This window comes from Carlito syrichta, unplaced genomic scaffold, assembly GCF_000164805.1.
Source record: "Carlito syrichta isolate Samal-C Ts95f unplaced genomic scaffold, Tarsius_syrichta-2.0.1 Scaffold314761, whole genome shotgun sequence".
NCBI classification, from domain to species: Eukaryota; Metazoa; Chordata; class Mammalia; order Primates; family Tarsiidae; genus Carlito; species Carlito syrichta.
Genome location: NW_007258857.1, coordinates 186,866 through 205,128, shown reverse-complemented (window position 1 = coordinate 205,128; position 18,263 = coordinate 186,866). Strand labels below are relative to the sequence as shown.

The 18,263-nt window shown below is 40.6% G+C and overlaps 1 pseudogene; it reads right to left on the bottom strand.

Annotated features, from left to right (window-relative positions):
* Positions 1 to 11,407: 11,407 nt before the first annotated feature.
* LOC103274387 overlaps positions 11,408 to 18,263 on the bottom strand; it is a 12,880-nt pseudogene continuing 6,024 nt past the window's right edge.

Below are 18,263 nucleotides of genomic sequence, written 5' to 3'. Positions count from 1 at the left end.
CCATCCTACCAACCACTGGTAACCACTTTTTACTTCCTGTCTCTACGAATTTACTTATTATAGGTACCTTTTATAAATGGAATCATAGAATATTTTCCCTTTTGTGTCTGACTTATTTTAATTAGCATACTGTCTCAAAGTTTCATCTATATAGTATGTGTGAGAATTTAATTCCTTTTTATAGCTGAATAATATTCTCTTGTTAGGTAATAACATTTTTAAAATTTATTTTTTATTTTATTTTAAAGATGTGGGGTACAATTCAGGATTAGGTATACAAGTGGTCATCATACAGGTAAAGTTTGGGCCTCCCTTTGGTCCCCACTTTGCCTGGGTTGAGATCAGGTACCCTTATTGATGTTGTGTTCCCCCTGCCACCCGCACCCAGGTAGTAACATTTTAACTGGTCTTCCTGACTCCAGTCTTGTCCTCTTCAAATTTATCCTTCATGATCTGACCTTACTTTTCCAACCTCCTTGTCTTTCCCACTCATGCCATATGCCCCAGCCATATCAATAGCACTCCTTCAAATGTGCCATGCTATTGAACAACTCTATAACTTTATTCATGGCTCTTTTGTCTGAAATTTTTCGTTCTTCTGGAGAATCCTACTCAATCTTCAAGACCCAGTTTACCTAACAATGGTAGATTGGTTAAATTATACATTCGTATAATGAACTTCTTGTCAGCTTTAAAATTATGGCATATATCTTACCATAGTGGGGCTCGCTTCCTTCTGCCCTGCCTTCCTGCCCCTGTCAGAGGGCCTTATGGACAGCCAGAGAAGGGATTTGCTCTGTGTGTCCAGGATCACCCCTGTACTGTTTGGGGAAATTGGGTGGGTGCTGGGCAGGCTGTACGGCGGGACACAGAGGAGGAAGGGCCTTTGGTCCCAGGCCAGAGTGGACAGGCTCTTTGCTTGACATTCCCAGTGAGGCTGCGGCCATGTGGTCCTGGAGCTCATGGCCCTGTCTCCCAGTGGACACATTGTCCTGGGGGCCCTGCCTGGCAAGGAATGTCTCTCTGAGTGGCTGAGGGGACCAGGCCATCTGGGCTGCCAGGTCCCACTCCTGCCTGTGTGTCTGGACTGTATATTTTGGGGCTCCTATGTATGCCCTTGTTCTTTGTGTTTGGCCTACGTCTTGAACAATAAAGCAAAGCTGTAGTTCGGAAAAAATAAAAATAAAATTATGGCATGTATATTAGTGGTTAAACAAAAAGCCAGACTTAACAGGCTTACTGGGATCAGATTTCAGTTCTGTTACTTAGTAGCTGTGTGATCTTGGAAAAGTTCCTGGTCCTTTCTGTGTCTCAATTTCATCATCTGTAAAATGATAATAATTGTACCTATCCTATTAGGTTGTGAAGATTCAATGAGTTAACAGTATTAGCTAGTGTTATAAATATTTACTGACATAGAAAAATGTTCATTACATAATGATTTATTTTGTTTGTTTTAGAGACAGAGTCTTGCTCTGTCACCTGGGCTGGAATGCTGGTGTGGCTCACTGCAGCTTTGAATTCCTGGGTTCAAGTGATCCCCCCCCACCTCAGCCTCCTGAGTAGCTAGGACTACAGGCATGCACCACCATGCCTGGCTAATTTTTTCTTTTTTGTAGAGATGAAGTCTTGCTATGTTGCTGGTTTTGAACTCCTGGCCTCATGCAATCCTCATGCCTTGACCTCCGAAAGCATTGGGATTACAGGCAAGAACCACCATGCCTAGCCACTATGTAGTGGTGATTGAAAAGAAGCATGCTATAAAACAGAATAGTATATCATTTTAATTAAAAATATGTGTGTTTATACATATACACACATAAATAGCTTCCCAGACTTATGTGTGTGTACACACGTGCACACACACACCTCTCAACATGTTAGCCTTATTTATCTGTCAGTGGTGGACCAATTTGTTGTTTACTTTTCATATTTGCTTGTCTATATTTTTCTGGTTTTCTCCAGTTGATATTTATTCCTTGAATTTTAAATTTTAAAAAGACACAATTAAAAAAACCTCTTCTGTGAAGCCTTCCTTGAACTCCCTTCCTTCATCCTTTAGGCCACTAGTATATTATACATCTCTGAACTCCTTAAAACCTGTGTCATATTCATTCACCTTTTTATCCCCATCTGGGACTGGGGCAGAGCCTAAAAGATACTAGGCACTTAGCAATATTGTGAAGAGGAGATGGAATTATGTGCAAGCACTTGACACATGTTATTTCATGTATACTGCTTAACAGTCCCATGAATAAGAGTTATCTGTACTTTTCAGATGAAGGGATTTAGCATTAGAAGAGACAAAACAATTCTGTGAGGGTCACACAGCTAGTAAGTGACAGAATTTGGATTCAAATCCAAGCCTGTCTAATGCCAAAGTTGTTCTTCATTGTGTATTGGATGAATGAATTACCTAATGAATATATCTGCTGTCTTAGATGAACTAATTTATGAAAGACTCCTTTGTAAACAGAAATGTGGTATATGACTGTAAAGATGTTATTGTTATTTCTTTTCTGCTATATTCCCATCTGCACCCTCGATTCTGACTAGGCAGACCAGCTTTTCTGCTCCCATGCACAATTTTTTCTCTATTAAATTGGCATTTTGGTTCTCCATTTGTCTTTTTATAGTACCCAAGCTTTACACTACTTTTTAGGAACTCATAGTTATAATATGAAGCTTTTCAGATTAATCCAGCCATTTACATCAAACTTAATGTTGTGTGTGCATGTTGATAATACTGATTAAAAAGTATCTAGCCAGATGTAATTTGTTTCAGTCACATCAAAGTATGGTGATATCATATTTGAATACAGATACACTTTTCCTAGTTTGATCAGTTCACCTTTTCTGTGCTAATATGTCCAAACTTAATTTCCTACATTTATGTTCACACTGCTTTCAAAGGGAGGTGTTGTTAGTGATAAAACATTAGACAGGATTATTTTTTATCTGGAAAATGTTAGTAAGTTCAGCCTATGTATTACTTATTTGTGTGTGCATATGTGCAGGCTTCATCAAAAGTAGAAAAAAGTGAGAACAACCTGGGCAACTTGGCGAGACCTCATCTCTACAATAAATCAAAAAATCAGCCGGGTGTGGTAGCGTGCGACTGTAGTTCCAGCTACTTGGAAGACTGAGGTGGAAGTATCACCTGAGCCCAGCAGGTGGACGCTGGGGTGGCCATGAGCATGCCACTGCACTCCATCCTGGTTGACAGAGTGACATTCCAACTCAAAAAAAAAAAAGACAAAAGGCAGATGGTAAAATACTTTAATAATTTATTTCAAAGATACAACAAAATGTACTAAACCAAAGTTTAGAATTTGATTGTACCTTGACTCCCTACAGATTTTTCAGAATGAAAACGATGAACCCCTTTAAATCAAATTAACTGAAGGGAAGCATTTACTTTGTGAAAATTGGATGTATAAAATGGGTGAATAGGAATAACTCCCTTTTAGGTAAAGCACGTTTTTTATTCTACCAGAACCAGGTTTCTTTTTTTTGAGTTGGAGTCTCACTTGGTCACCCAGACTGGAGTGCAGTGGCCACTCCCAGCCACCGCAGCCTCACCTAGCCTTCCCAGTAGCCGGAATTACAGGCATGCGCTACCATGCCCAGCTGATTTTTTGATTTATTGTAGAGATGAGGTCTCGCTGCCCAGGCGAGTCCTCGAACCCGCGGGCTCAGGCAATCCACTCACCTCAGCCTCCCAAAGGCGCGGAATTACAGGCTGAGCCACCGAGCCTGGCTCAGAACCAGGTTTCTAAAGATCTTTGTGTTTCTAAGAAAGCACAGAACCACAGAACTGAAGAATGGATTCTGAAAAAGAAAACTTCCTATAAATTATGATGAATTTATGCCTTAAATTCCATAAAGAGTAAATATTATTGTTGATGGTTGTCTTAATTTCTATTCAAGTGTGCATTTATACTAGCACATAGTTTCTTTTACTCCCTGCAACTCAGTGAATTTGAGATAGCTGTTAGTACTTGTAATTCTGCTTGCTTTGTGATAACAAATCACTTGAAACTTGCCATTTGAAAACTCTAAAGGATGTGAAATGATGTAGGCCTTTTCTGAATTCATTCGTATTCATCTGTATAAAAATGACTAAACAGTGTCCTTGACAATTTTTTTCTTTTTTTTTTTACCAGCTGCACATCCCCAACGTGGGCCCACACCCACCCGTGCTTTGACAATTTTGAATTGATGTTTCCTTTCTTTTTTTTTTTTTTTTTTTGAGTTGAAGTCTCACTCGGTCGCCCAGACTGGAGTGCAGTGGCCGCTCTCAGCCACCGCAGCCTCGACCTGCTGGGCTCCGGCGATCCTTCCGCCTCAGCTTTCCGAGTAGCTGGAACTACAGGCACGCGCTACCATGCCCGGCTGATTTTTGATTTATTGTAGAGATGAGGTCTCGCTGCCCAGGCGGGTCTCGAACCTGCGGGCTCAGTACTTTTTATTGAGCATCATTAAGGAATGAGGTATTTTGCAGAAGTGAATTTTCAAAATAACTGAAGTATACCCCTTAAATTTTGCCAATCAGATCTTAAAGGGCATCTGATCCATGAATCCTTCAGAAGCATCCTTGAAATACATTTGCTTTTCCCAAAATAAAATTACATTTTTCTGATTAGAACATTGATAAAGCAATGTAAAAACAAAAATTCTGTCAATATTTAAATATTTATCTTTTCTAGGATTTATTTTTTCTTTTTGTATTTGTTATTACTTGATTTTATATATTTCGATGTTTGCTTATTGTTCATCTCTCTCATGAGAATGTAAGCTCCACTTCTTCACTGCTCTGTCACCAGCACCTGGTATAGTACCTGAAGCATAGTAGGACTTCAGTAAATATTTACTGACCAAGTAAGTGAAGAAGGTAAAAATCACGCTTAATTTCACTCTCCAGGGATTAGCCACCGTTAATATTCTGGTGTAAATTCTTCCAAAGACTTTTTTCTCTTACATATACATTTTCATGTATATACATAAATGTATATTTTTGTAAAAATAGGACTATCATCTACATTTGGTCTTGTAACCTCTCTTGTTCACGTAACTCATCCCAGACATCTTTTAGTGTCAGTAAGCATACAACTATTTTTTTTTTTTTTTTGCATCAAAGTCTCACTCTGTTGCCCAGGCCGGGGTGCAATGACATGCTCACAGCCACTGCAGCCTCGACCTACTGGGCTCAGGTGATCCTTCTGCCTCAGTCTTCCAAGTAGCTGGAGCTATAGATGTGTGCCACCAAGCCTGGCTAATTTTTTTTTATTTATTGTAGAGATGAGGCCTCGCCAAGTTGCCCAGGGTGGTCTTGAAACCCTGGACTCAGTCCTGTCACCTCTGCCCCTAAAAGTGCTGGGATTACAGGCATGAGCCATTGTGCCCGGCTACAACTGTATGTTTTTTAATGGAGATTTGATAACATATTTGACCAATTCCACACTGATATTTAGATTGGTTTCAGTTTTTTATCATATAAACAACATTGTGATAAGCATTCTTAGCCATATAGTTGTTTGTATCCCCCACTACCTATTAAAAAAATTTATTTATAGAGACAGGGTCTTGCAACCCAAGTTGCCCAGGGTGGTCTTGAACTCCTAGACTCAAGCAGTCCTCCCACCTTATCCTCCCAAAGTGCTAGGATTACAGCCGTGAGCCACCATGCTCAGCTGCCTCCTTTTTTTTGTTTTTTGAGTTGGAGTCTCACTCTGTCGCCCAGACTGGAGTGCAATGGCCACTCCGGGCCACCACAGCCACGACCTGCTGGGCTCTGGCGATCCTTCCACCTCGGCCTTCCAAGTAGCCAGAATTACAGGCATGCGCTACCACACCCGGCTGATTTTTTGATTTATTGTAGAGATGAGGTCTCGCTGCCCAGGCAGGTCTCGAACCCGCGGGCTCAGGCAGTCCACTCACCTTAGCCTCCCAAAGGCACGGGATTACAGGCTGAGCCACCAAGCCCGGCTTGCCTCCCTTTTGAATATGTTCTTAGCAGTGGAATTTCTGGGTTAAAACGTATGCATATTTTAAGGCTTTTGATAAATATTGCCAAATTCTCTTTAGAAACCCTATAGAGTTTGTTTTAGTTTGCACCCCTATCAGCAGTGCATCAGAGTTCATTCACTGAAAACTAATTTGATATTAATGATTTTATATAAAATACTTTCTAAAGTACATTAAGTATTTTTTAGTGCTTTACTGCTTTCTTGAGCAGAATGCCAATACCTGATTTTATTATAATCCTTATATATGACAGACCTGACATATACTCTGTTATTGCCCTCTGTCCTTGAATTTAGAGTAGTGATCTTCCCTTTACTACTGCCTCCATGGGGCAGAGAGGTTTTTTCCAGAGCTGGGAATGTCAGTAGGAATTACATGTTTCTTGGCATTTTGATTTCCTAATTGTAATTCACTATGCATTTCCCCATAAGAAAGTGTTATAGCACTATTAATATATAGTCCACCTGCATTATTGTCTACACTTCTAGAAATGGACCTGTGAACCTAGACATCATGTATAACATTATTTCTATGAGAAAACATGTTTCATCTTAAAATTTTATTTATTTATTTATTTTTATTTTTTGAGTTGGGGTCTCTCTGTCGCCCAGGCTGGAATGCAGTGACATGCTCACGGCCACCTTGCCTTGACCTGTTGGGCTCAGATGATCCTCCTCAGCCTTCCAAGTAGCTGGAACTACAGGCACGTACCACCATGCCTGGCTAGTTTTTTAATTTATTGTAGAGATGAGGTCTCTCCAAGTTGCTCAGGCTGGTCTTGAACCCATGAACTCAGGCAATCCTCTCACCTTGGCCTCCCAAAGTGCTGGGATTATAGGTGTGAGCCACCATGCCTGGCCTGATCTTAAAAACTGACTGAGAAACAACTTAAAAATTGACTGAGAAACAACTGTTCAGAGACCCATTTTTGAGTAAAGGGCATTCATTTAGTATTTATTGAGGACTTATTGTATGTGTGCAGAGAAATGTGCTAGGATCTTAATGGATATTTCTTTTCTTCATAATGCAATGTTAAGGTACTCCTAGTCCCTCCTTTTTTGGTCAGGGCAGGACTACTGGTTGCAGTTGAATATTGCTGGAGTATGTTTGTTTATACTAGGCAGGAGACCAGGAGGAAGGGTTTCTGCAGAACTTCAGGGGCCAAGATTGAAGGAATAGCTGTTCAGAATAGGTAGAATAGAAAAACATAGAGGAAATGCTAAGGAGGTGAAGTAGTTGGGAAGTTTAATGTGTTATAGGTTAAAGGAAAAAAAGGGTACTGTTTGTATGTCTTCTCAGGATGAATGAGGATGGATGTTCAGGCTGATGTGTCTGCCACCAAAGTGCCTTGGTAGGAATATTAGCCTTTGTATATACCTGTACAAAGCTTACCTGTCAGTCTTCTGTTTATGCTTGAGGACCGGGCCACACTGCTGCTGTCATATACTTAAAGAATCTCTTGAACCTACCCATTTTTTACTCCAACTGTAATGCCCATTGCTTTCATTTAGGCTGTCATTTTTTTTTACCTGCACTGTTCTTTCCAGACAATATAAGGTTAGGGGAAACAGCATACTTTTTGAAATCTCAGAGGTCTGAGTTAGAGTCAGATTATGTCACTCATTGTCTTCCTGGTATTAGGCAAAGAAGCTATCATTACCTCTCTGAACTTGAATTTCACCTTCTCTAGAAGAAGGACAGTTTCACATGGTTATTAAGATTAAAGTATGATAGGAATTCAATACATCTTAACTTCTTTTTTTTTTTTTTTGAGTTGGAATCTCACTCTGTCACCCAGACTGGAGTGCAGTGGCCACTCCTGGCCACTGCAGCCTCGACCTGCTGGGCTCTGGCGATCCTTCCGCCTCAGTCTTCCAAGTAGCTGGAATTACAGGCGTGCACTACCACGCCCGGCTCATTTTGATTTCTTGTAGAAATGAGGTCTCGCCAAGTTGCCCAGGCGGGTCTCGAACCTGCGGGCTCAGACAATCCACTCACCTCAGCCTCCCAAAGGCACAGGATTACAGTTGAGCCACCGAGCCCGGCATCATCTTAACTTCTTTTATTCTTCTCTCCTCCACCTCGTATTTCCACCCATGACCAGAGTCATCTTCTATTATTTAAATCTGCATCTGATAAAATAACATTTAAAGAAGTAGTATATGGGGTTAAACCTGGCTGTCTGACTCATACATTTTTAGCTCTTGTCCTTCTCAGCACTCCATTAATGTAACAGTAAAGAAATTTAAAAAGGCTTAAACCTGAAAGGGCAAAGGAAACAGGAGAGAGACATCAGCAGAGGAGTGATTTTAACACATTTTTGGAAGCTAGGAAGCGGATGAAGAGGGGGAACCTTCGTGAAGGGGGTGATATCAATGAGAAATGAGCTCTTTTAATCACACATTGCCCATGAGAGGCTCAGGACATGAAAGTAAGTGGTTTTTCCTGAAAGGTAAAGAGGATATATACATATATATTTTTTTTTTTTTTTTGAGTTGTGGTCTCACTCTGTCGCACAGGCTGGAGTGCAGTGGTACACTCACAGTCACCCCAGTCTTGACCTGCTGGGCTCTGGTGATCCTTCCACGTCAGCCTTCCAAGAAACTGGAACTGCAGATGTGTGCTACCACGCCTGGCTAGTTTTTTTTTTTTTTTATTTATTATAGAGACAAGGTCTTTCCAAATTGCCTGGGCTGGTCTCGAGCCTGCGGGCTCAGGCAATTCACTCACCTTGGCCTCCCAAAGTGCTGGGATTACAGGTTGTGCCACCGAGTCCAGCCAATACTTTTATTATGTGCTGATAGTAACCTCTGATAAATGTTAGCTAAGGAAGAAGGAGGTACTCAGGCTCTTCCTTAGCTGCCAAAGGTTGCTCTAGAATTTAGATCATGCTTCATGGTGACCGGCAGCCTTTTCTTTTCTTTTTTTTTTGAGTTGGAGTCTCACTCTGTCGCCCAGACTGGAGTGCAGTGGCTGCTCCCGGCCACCACAGCCTCGACCTGCTGGGCTCCAGCGATCCTTACACCTCAGCCTTCCGAGTAGCCGGAATTATATAGGCACGCGCTCCCATGCCTGGCTGATTTTTTGATTTATTGTAGAAATGAGGTCCTACCAAGTTGCCCAGGCGGATGTCGAACATGCGGGCTCAGGCAATCCACTCACCTCAGCCTCCCAAAGGCGCGAGATGACAGGCTGAGCACCAAGCCTGGCTTTGGCAGTCTTTTCTAATTAGGGTGGTACATCGATGGGGTCTGAACAGAGGCTTTCACTCCACAGAAGACACCTTTCCCCAGTTTCTGTCTCTCTCATTCTTAACTGTCTTTTAGGAACACGCTTGAGCTTTAAGACTGGCTCCAACAGTATCATTGAACTTTTACTATTCATTTATTCACAAATGTTTATCGAGTGCTTGCTCTGTGTGAGTACTATTCAAGCTGCTGGAATGACAGCAGTGAGCCAGGTCAATAATAATAGCTAACATTTACTGAATGCTCACTGTGTGCTAAATTCTGTTTTGACTTTTTGCATGTGTTAAATTGTTGAATTCTCATAACAACCCTCTGAAACAGAGGCTGTTATTTTCTCTATTTTACAGGTCAGGAAACTGAGGCACAGAAGTTACATAACTTACCCCAGGTCACACAGCTAGCAAACAGAAGAGATAAGAATCAAACCCAGGAAGTCTGGCTTTTGAGTCTGTGTTTTAACCATTATGCCTCTCTACTCTCATGGAGCTTACATCCTGGAAGGGAGAGACTGACAGTAATGTAAATAAGTAAACAAAGAAAATATATCCAGGCCAGACACTGTTGCTCACGCCTGTATCCCAGCAGTTTGGGAGGCCGAGGTGGGAGTATTGCTTGAGCCTAGAAATTAGTCAATATAGCGAGACCTCATCTCTACAAAACGTTAAAAAATTAAGCCAGGCATGGTGGCATGCGCCTTTAGTCCCCGCTACTCAGGAGGCTGAGGTGGGAGGATTACCTGAGCCCAGGAGGTTAAGGCTATGGTGAACCATGACCCTGCCACTGTACTCCAGCCTGGGTGACAGAGTGAGACCTGACTCAAAAACAAAAAACAAAAATAGCAATAGGTGGTGCAGGTTGAGTACCTCTTATCCAAAATACTTGGGACCAGAGTGTTTTGGATTTTGGATTTTGGATTTTTCTGGATTTTCAAGTATTTGCATATATATGAGGGGGACCCCCAAAAATCGAATTATTTTTTAAAGGGTGGGCCCCTTGTAGTATTGGCTTCCCCTGCTAGGTAAGTGTTCTAGGAACCCATCAGCATCAGTGTACCAGCTAGTATTGCTGTGAGGGGCTGCGTTCAGCTTCAGTGAATTTGTTTTTTTGGATATTCTTTCAGTGCGTTTGCCCATTTCATGATGGGTGATTAACACAAACTATCTGCCCACACTGTGCTGAGTGTTCAGCAATTTTTGACCAAAAACTGCATGACCCCTGTGCCCCATCTTCCCTATTCATCTGATCGCACCCTGAGTGACTTTTTTTTTGTTTCCCTGGATGAAAAAAGGTTCTCAAAGGGAAACGTTTTTCCGATGTGGAAGAGGTGACAAAAAATGGCAGAAGCACTAAAAGGCATCAAAATCGACAAGTTCAAAAACTGTTTTGAGCAGTGGAAAAAGCATCTTAATCGGTGTATTGCAGCTGGGCTCGGTGGCTCAGCCTGTAATCCCGTGCTTTGGGAGGCCAAGGTGAGTGAATTGCTTGAGCCCCCAGGTTCGAGACCTGCTTGGGCAACTTGTCGAGACCTCATCTCGACAATAAATCAAAAAACTAGCCGAGTGTGGTAGTGCACGCCTGTAGTTCCAGCTACTTGGAAGGCTGAGTGGAAGGATCACCGGAGCACAGCAGGTCGAGGCTGCAGTGGCCGGGAGCGGCCACTGCACTCCAGTCTGGGCGACAGAGTGAGATTCCAACTCAAAAAAAAAAAGGTATATTGCATCAGAGAGCACTTTGAAGGTGACTGAAATTTAAACATGTGAGAATAAATACACATTTTTAAATAAATAAAATTTTTTTGGATACCCCCTCATATGTATATGTGTGTGTGTGAGTGTGTGTATGGATATATATATATAGTGGTGTATATTGTGGATGGAACCCAGGTCTAAACACAGCATTTGTTTATGTTTCATGTACATCTTATACACATAGGTAATTTTAAAAAAATTTTTGCCACTGCACTCCAGCCTGGGTGACAGAGTGAGACCTGACTCAAAAACAAAAAACAAAAATAGAAAATAGATATGAAGTAGCAATAGGTGGTGCAGGTTTAGTATCCCTTATCCAAAATACTTGGGACCAGAGAATAATTTTTATTATTTTTAATGTACAGAAAATTCAACAGTATATATTTAACCCAGTTTAGTGAAAAGTTCTTTATCCTTTGCCTTTTCCAGCTTGGCAATGCAAGCCACAGATTTTGGATGTACAGATTTTGCATCCCCAGTGATGGTGGATCGTGTCATATCTGTCCTGATAGCTCCTCCGTCTTCTGAGTTAACCTGTGTGAAGGCGACAGTGGTACAGGTCTTCCTGTGAACTAGATGCCCCAGTCTTGCTTTTCTCTTGATAATGCAGTGAAGGATCCCCGTTTTATGACATAGGGCAGGTAGGAAGATAACCAGCTCAGTGGGATTCACATCTTGTACAGTGTGCCCAGCTGAGTCTTCTTGTTCTCTACCAAGTTGGTGACAGTGGTAAGCCCTGCTCAAAGATGGGTAGTCTCTTAGTGGGGACATCCCCTTTGTTGGCAGCTTTCTTCTCAGTCTGGGCCAACAATCTCTGTGTCTTCCCTTGCTTTGCCGGTGATGTGTACTTGTGGACCAGCTTAAGCTGTTGAGTAGCTGTTTGGTGTCTGAGGCCTGGGTAAACTGGTTAATAGCAAGAGGCACTTTCAGGTGCTTTCAGAGGACAGCTTTTTGCCACAGGTTACAGTGGCACTATTTGGCAAAGTGAGTGAGGTCCCTTTTGGGCTGAGTGTCTTGTATAATGCCAGAATTCTTAGACCTTTTCTCAAACAGGATTCACTACTTTATTGGCCCCCTGCTTCCTCATGACAGCAGGGGCTGGGGCCACTTTCTTCCCCTTAGCCTTAAATTTTGGCACCTTGAATGGCTGGAGGAGAGAGCTGAAGGTAATTTTATACAATGTTTTAAATAATTTTGTGCATGAAAAAAGTTTGTATACATTGAACCATCAGAAAGCAGATCACTGTCTCAGCTACCTATGTGGACAATCTGTGGCCTCACCATTTTTCCTGACTCTTAATTTATATGCTACTGATAAGCGATCATTTTCTTACACTTATTCACACAGTAATAACTGTTAACAGTACTTAACAGTTACAAATATGACATACCATGAATACAGTGAAAAAGCAATATATTCAGGGCAACTAACAGCATAGTAGCATCACCAGAATTTCTGTATCAGCTGTTAAACAACAATAACAAACAATAGCAGGTTTTCAGTCTCCACCGATGATGCTGTATTTTGATTAAATGGTTACTGTACACTATTATATTTTATTTTAGGTGAGAAGAAACATCAGAAGCAGTTGTTGAGGGACCAGGAAGTGGTTCTTCTAGGGATGAGGAGGCGTTCTCCCAGATGACTTTTTGAAATGTTTCTTCCAGAGTCATCTGCCTCATTAACAATGTTTTTTTTTTTTTCTTAGATGTCTCTCTTTGATTTTATAAATGGACATGATTTCTTGTTCTGTTGTGAATGTCTGCGGATATATCACAGCTAAAGGGGGGTTGGGGGATGCTAAGAAACTGTTGTGTGCCTGCATTTTGACTGTGACTTGCCGCATGAGGTCAGATGTAGAACTTTTCACTTGTGACATCATGTTGATACTCAAAAAGTTTTGGATTTTAAAGCATTTAGGGTTTTGAATTTTTTGAATAGAGATGCTTAACCTGAATGAGAATATATAAAACAAGGGGTTATGATAGAGATAGTCTGGCAGAGGGTAATTTTAGTTGGAGTGGTCAGTGTTTATGAGCACCAAGTGAGATAAGTTACAGTTGTCTAAAAATTATTAGAATATTGCTGTCTCTGCAAGATTTGCAAAATGCCTTTCTATGCTTTGATTGCTAATGCTACCCATACATTTCAATAGCACCAATAAAACATAGGAATAGTTCTTGTGCACTGGTGGCTTACTGTGTAAAAGGGACTGTACTAAGCAATTTGCATAGTTTGTCTCATGCTCACAGCACTGCTATAACTATTCTTAATTTTTAGCCATGGTACAATAAAGCTTAAGGAGACAAGTGACAGGCCCAGCGCTTTACATTTGGCAAGTAGAAGAGCCAGAACTTGAACTAAGGTAGCCTGATTTCAGAGCCACTGCTATTAAATACTTATCATTTTATAGATTAAGAGATTTGTACAAGGTAATTCTTTTTTATAAATAATAATAGATAGCTTTAATAGAAATTTAAAGTATTCTAAGCATTACTGGGTCTTCACAATATCAGTGAAGTTTACCTAATTTTGGAAGCTTCAAGATGGAATATAAGCAACACATTTTGAATAAATAAGCTTCTAGTGCTTATTTTATTAGTGATTTTATTCACATGAACTAATATGCATAAGATTCTTCAGCATGAAGCCAGTACTAGGATTTGACACTGGGCCATTTGACATCATATGGAAAACTGTTACCCACTCCACTGCAAAGTAAATGATAGCATGTAGCTTATCTTTGTTCACTATACTATGTGAAACCAGTCTAGTGAAATTATATTTTAATAATCCCCAGGGAATGTTTGATAAATAATTTGTAGTTTTCTGGCTGGGTATGGTAGCTCATGCCTGTAGTCTCAGCACTTTGGTGGGAGGATTGCTTGAGCCCAGGAATTTGAAACCAGCCTAGGCAACATAGTGAGACCTCGTCTTAAAAAAAAAATAAACAAATTAGCCAGGCATGGTGGCACATGCCTGTATTCCCAGCTACTCAGGAGGCAGAGGAATGAGGATCACCTGAGCCCAGAAAGTCAAGGCTGCGGTGAGCCATGATCGTGCCACTACACCCCAGCCTGGGAGGCAGAATGAGACCCTGTCTCAAAAACAAAACAAAACAAAACTTATAGTTTTCTAAAACTTTTAAATTTCTCAAAATAAAAGCTGAGTAAAGAGAGTTTTTTTTGAAAGTTTTTCTTTACAGATTGTGAGACAGTACAGAGGAGTGGTCTAGAGTGAGAATTCTGGGGTCAGGTTGTCTGGTGGTTTCTTCTAATTTTCACTTTGATTTAACTGATTCAAGGATGACTTTGAACAGACTAATTTGCCCTTCAAGCCTTAGTTCCCTTAACTGTGAAAGAAACATAACATAGTATCTTCCTCAAAAGGTGAGTATGAGGATTAAATGAGACAACCTATCTACAAAGTGCTAGACATAGTGTCTTTTGGCAATCCATCTCGCATCTTGTCCCAGGATCCAAAGTGAAACTTTGGGTTCATTGCCTTGGTCTCACCATTGCCTGAAGTGTCCTTCTGACAAATAGTGTTCATGAGCTTTAGAACGTAGACTTCCCTGACATTTTTTTGTTGCTCAGTGGCAGGTCTTTTACATTTTTATTTATTTATTTTTGAGTTGAGGTCTCAATCTGTCACCCAGGTTGGAGTGAGTGGCACGATTACAGCTTACCACAGCCTCGACCTCTTGGGCTCAGATGATCCTCCTGCCTCAGCCTCCTAGGTAGCTAGAACTACAGGCTTGGGCCACCATGTACGGCTAATTAAAAAAAATTTTTTTAAGAGATGAAGTCTCACTATATTGCCCAAGGCTGGTCTTGAATTCCTGGACTCAAGAGATCAACCCGCTTTGGCCTCCCAAAGTGCTGGGATTACAGATGTAAGCCACTGTGCCCAGCCAGGTCTTTTTTTTATTATGGTAAAATAAACATACAATGCAATTTACCTTTTTAACCATGTTTAAGTGTACCAGTTCTGTGGCAGTAAGTATAGTCATATTGTAGTGCAACCATCACTACCATCCACCTCCATAACTGTTTTTTGTCTTCCCAAACTGAAACTCTATACCCATTAAGTAACATTGGTGGCCGTTTTTACTCATTTCTTCTCAGTTTTGTAATTGAGGCTGCTAGTTAGGATAAATAATATTCATGTTTGTATAAAGAAAGATGTTTACAAAGAATGTGATTAGAAATCTATATTATCCTAAAAGTACAACTTTTTAATAAATGAAAAATGGATACATTGGACTTCATTAAAATGAAAATTTTTACTCTGTGAAAGAAGATGAAAAGACAAGCCACAGATTAGGAGAAAATATTTGCAAATCACATTATTTTTTTAAGTTACAGAATCTTGCTATGTTGCCCAGACTGGACTTGAACTCCTGGGCTCAAGTGATCTTCCCACCTCAGCCTTCCAAGTAGCTGGGACAATAGGTGTACACCACTGTGCCCAACTGCAAATCACATTTTTAACAAAGACTTGTATTCATAATAAATTTTTAAAATCCCCAAAATTTAACAAGGAAAGAATAACCAAATAACAAAATGGGCATAAGATCTGAATAAATACTTCACCTGGAAGATATAAAAATAGCAAATAATGAAAAGAAATGAGGCAGATGAAAATTAAAACCATTATGACAATTGTTGTTATTGTACCAGTCTGGTATGAGATGTTGCTAATGGGGGAGATTGTACGTGTATGATAACTGGGAGTATATGAGAAATGCCTGTACTTTCCATTTCATTTTGCTGTGATCCTAACAGTCCTCTAAAAAATAAAGTAGAAAAAAGCCCCATAATGAGATACCACTATACATCTATTATTAGAATGTCTTTAAAAAAACTTACAATATCAAGTTTTGGTAAGTGGACAGAGCAACTGGACCTATCATACATTGCTGGTGTGAATGCAAAATGATATAGCCACCTTGGAATGCAGTTTGCCAGCAGTTTCTTATGAAATTAAACCTGTACCTACCATATGACTCAGCAATCCTACCTCTAAGTATCTAGCCAAGAGAAATAAAAGCTTATGTTTACACAAAAACCTGTACATGAATGTTTATAGTAGCATTATTCAGCATTAGTCACCAAAATATTGGAAACCACCCAGTTCTTTCAGCTGGTAAAATAGATAAACAGTTTGTTGTATATCCATCCCATTGAATACTACTCCTTGGTTTAAAAATAGAAAAAGTAACTACCAGTTGATTTATGCAATAGCATAGGTGAATCTTAAAATGCGTTTTGCTAAGTGAAAGAAGTCAGATTTAAAAGGCTAGATAGTACATCATTCCATTTATATGGCAATCTGAAAAAGCAAAACTATAGGGAGGAAAACAGTGGATGCCAGGGGTTTGGGATGTAGGAAGATGTTGGTTGTAAAATAAAGAGATATCAAGAGGGAATTTTGGAGGTGATGGGATGGTATGTGTATATGCTGTCTCTCTCTCTCTCTCTCTCTCTTTCACACACACACACACACACACACACACACACACACACACACACACACCCCTACACACACCCCTACCCCTCTTTCTCTTGCTAACTCTTACCAAATTGATGGGCATATGGTAAGTGTTAATATTTGGTCTGGTGTAGCAGCTCTCACAAGTAGAAATAAAGGCAACTAATTATCTCCCCAAAATCTATATTATCAACTTAGTGGCATATAAAGTATAGTCCAATTAAAGGAAATAAGTGGGCCTTTATTAACCATTATACCATATAGAAAGTCATAGAAATGACTTTCAGTCATGTGTTTTTCAGTTAAAAACAGGATATATGAGGGAGGACCCCCCAAAATCCAGAATTTACTTATAAAAAATCGTGTAATTTTTTTGTGTGTGTGTCGGAGTCTTACTCTGTTGCCCAGGCTGGAGTTCAGTGGCACCCTCCTGACCACCGCAGCCTCCACCTGCTGGGCTCCGGCGATCCTTCCGCCTCAGCCTTCCGAGTAGCCGGAATTACAGGCGTACGTTACCACGCCCGGCTAATTTTTGATTTATTGTAGAGATGAGGTCTTGCCTGCCCAGGCGGGTCTCGAACCCACGGGCTCAGGTAATCCACTCACCTCAGCCTCCCAAAGGCGCGGGATTACAGGCTGAGCCACCGAACCTGGCTTCTTTCTTTTTTTTCTCACTCTGTTGCCCCAGGTTGGAGTGCAGTGGTATGATCATAGCTCACTGCAGATTCGAAGTCCTGGGCTCAAGTGATCTTCCTACTCAGCCTCCCAAGTAGCTGGGACCACAGGCGCGTGCTTCCACACCTTGCTAATTTTTAAAATTGTTTAGACACAGAGATCTTGCTCTGTTGCCCAGGCTGGTCTTGAGCTCTTGGGTTCAAGTGATCCTTCTGTCTCAGCCTCCCAAAGTGCTGAGATTACAGGTGTGAGCCACTATGCCTAGCCTATTCTCCCCCCCCCACTGTCTTTCCCTCCCTCTCTTTCTTTTATTTTCTATTCTTTTTTTCCAACTAGGAAGATTTTACTGTATTTGTTTCAGATATCTTTTCTTATTTACATTTTAAAATTTTAGATTCGGGGGTACAAATGCATGTTTGTTACATGGGCAAATTGTGTCCTAGTGGGGATTGGGCTTCCCCAAACAGTGAACATTGTATCCAATAGGTAGTATCTAAACCCTTGCTAAGTATCCCCCTCTTTTGGTGTCCCAGTGTCTGTTATTTCCATCTTTATGTTCATTTAGCTGCCACATACAAGTGAGAACATGTGGTGTTTGGTTTTCTGTTTCTGAGTTAATTCAGTTAGGATAATGACTTGAGCTTTTCTTTTCATTTTTCTTTCCTTTTCTCTTTCTCTTTCTCTCTCACTCTAACTCTCTCTCTTTCTCTTTCTTTCTTTCTGTTGTAGAGGTCTATGTGGTTTTTTTTATAAAAAAAAATTTTTTTTAAGCCAGGTGCCTGAAAACATCCCATGTGTGTAAAGAGAAAAAAAAGAGGGGAGCTAGGTATTACAGAGGCTCGGAAATGCACTGGGAATAATAATTTTTTCATTTTAATCTTTAGAATGCAATTCAGGAATGAATTCTCACTTTTTTCCCAGTTGCCTTCAAATCTCTGTAAATCATGTTTCTGAGAACTATTATAACATCACATGCTATATAATATAAATATAAGATAGCTTTATATTGGTTACTTTTTTTTTTGAGTTGGAGTCTCACTGTCACCCAGACTGGAGTGCAGTGGCCGCTCC